The sequence below is a fragment of the Octopus bimaculoides genome, chromosome 1 (assembly GCF_001194135.2).
Source record: "Octopus bimaculoides isolate UCB-OBI-ISO-001 chromosome 1, ASM119413v2, whole genome shotgun sequence".
In the NCBI taxonomy this organism is placed as follows: Eukaryota; Metazoa; Mollusca; class Cephalopoda; order Octopoda; family Octopodidae; genus Octopus; species Octopus bimaculoides.
In genome coordinates this window covers 79637114-79639402 of record NC_068981.1, presented here as the reverse complement: position 1 = coordinate 79639402, position 2289 = coordinate 79637114, and positions in this window count along the sequence as shown.

The following is a 2289-nucleotide window of genomic DNA, read 5'->3' as shown; positions in this document are numbered from 1 at the left end:
GGTGGGAATAGTTATTTGTTTGTTTGCTTTTTTGTTTTGTAGGTTGTCATGGTAGTGGTGGGGGTAGGGGTGATATTGTGTTCTGCTTTGAGTGTTATATTTCTTTCACTTCATTAATGTGACTGCAAAGGGAAGATGAATAAGTGATGTTTCCCATGGAATTTCCACAGGTCCGGCTATTGTGTATGCTTATTAACTGAAGAGCAGTTATCTGAGCATAATACTCTTTAAACAATAAGTTTGCACCAGGAGTGGCTAGAGAATACAAAATATCGACAAAATGTTTTCTTACACACTTTAATTCTGTTCCTCTACGTTTTAGCACGAATCTTATGGTGTTCGATTTTGCTTTCCATATTTATTAAATCGTGGTAGGTCCTGATTGTACCCTGGTAGCTCAAAGATAATTTAATAGAAAATAAGCAAACACACAGAATGGATGGATGCTGGTGTTTATTATTAAATTTAAAACTTCTTTTTGCAAGTTGTATTACGTCTGGTCTCGTCCATCGTACATCTAAATCCCCATTATCGTTCGTAATTTGTTTCTAATTTTTCTGTATAATATAACCTACTAAGTATTAGCCACCTGATAAAACTGAGCCTTCTGACTAAACAAAATACGTTAGATATATTCCTTCAAGTGAGATATTACATCAGATTCTACAGAACTGCATGTATAAAAACCTAAACGCGAACGCTCGCAAGTCTGCTTACGTAGCAGCTAATGACTGGCTCTCTACAAAGATTGAAATCACTTTGCAGCGATTACGTATGTACTCTCTTTGATCTGAAGAACGGTAAAAGTGACTGAATGAAATAGTAAGAAACAACCAGATGAGAAGTCGGTTGCTATTCTGCCACTGTAGTTTCATTGTTTTAGTAAAAACACTTAACCCTTTGCTTGTTCTGTGTATCGTATGTGATACATAGGATATATTTTCTGGGCGTCCATGCATCATATACGGTTTTTTCATCCATTAGAGTGACTTGGGACTTATGAAAGAAAAGCTTTATATTACTCAGAATGTATGAAAAAAGGGCTAACTAAATGTCTGTAAACAAGCTTGGATGTTTCGGACAAACTTACGAACATGCTTTGGACAGGCAGAGAGTTAAATCTAAAGGAACTAGTCCAACCAGCAGTAAGCGGATATTGCAGAGTAGTATGCTCTATCGCTTAATACAGCAATGGTATTGAGATATTCTCGAATATTTGGTTGACTTGTGGAACTGAATTCACCTCCCTTGTTTTGTTATCGTTGAATCAGAAGGGAGAAAAGACAGTATCTAGAACATCCACCTTTCTTTTTCTTTCAAGGTCCAGGAGACAGATGGAAGAAAGGGTGATAATTGTTCTCAAGTCCGAAGTCTGGTCCGAATGCTTGCAACATAATAAACTAAGCCAAAACGCAGAAAATTAAATCTACACTCAAGGACTCAGAACATAAAGATTTGAAACAAATATCAGGAAGTATCTCGTTCGACGTCCTGGACTTGTACTTTATCTATCGATTTAGAAAGAATGAAAAGCAATACTGATCTTATTTCTTTACTGCCCACAAAGGGCTACACACAGAGGGGACAAGCAAGGACAGACAAACGGATTAAGTTGATTATATTGACCCCAGTGCGTAACTGGTACTTATTTAATCGATCCCGAAAGGATGAAAGGCAAAGTCGACCTCGGCGGAATTTGAACTCAGAACGTAGCGGCAGACGAAATACCGCTAGGCATTTCGCCCGGCGGGCTAACGTTTCTGCCATGCTGAGCTTGGCGAAATTTGAACTCAAATTCGAAAGACCTGAAACAATGTACAAGAAAGCATTTTTCCTTCGCTCTAGCTAATCTACCAATATGCTACCAATATGCTGCCTAAGCAACCTATAATAGACTGACATTCAGTACAGAATTTATATCGCATTCAGTAAGCTACCAGCACAGGAACTGGTGTTGAACAACGGACTTATTGGTTGGAAAACAACTAAGTTTAGCATTAATATTTAGCCTAGAAATCTATTTAATGCACACTGACTAAATATTTCTCATACATTGCGTTTTTAACACACTACGTCTATAAAGGGATCTTTTCCGAGACGATTATTACAGCCGCTGACTTATCAACGAAACACATACATCAGGTACGTGACATAAAGATTTTAATCTAGAATTGCTTCTATTGCATTATATATATATATACATACAAACATATATATATATATATATATATATATATATATATGAAAAGACTTCCTCCTGCCCCACCATTTTCTCGGAAAATTGCCAAA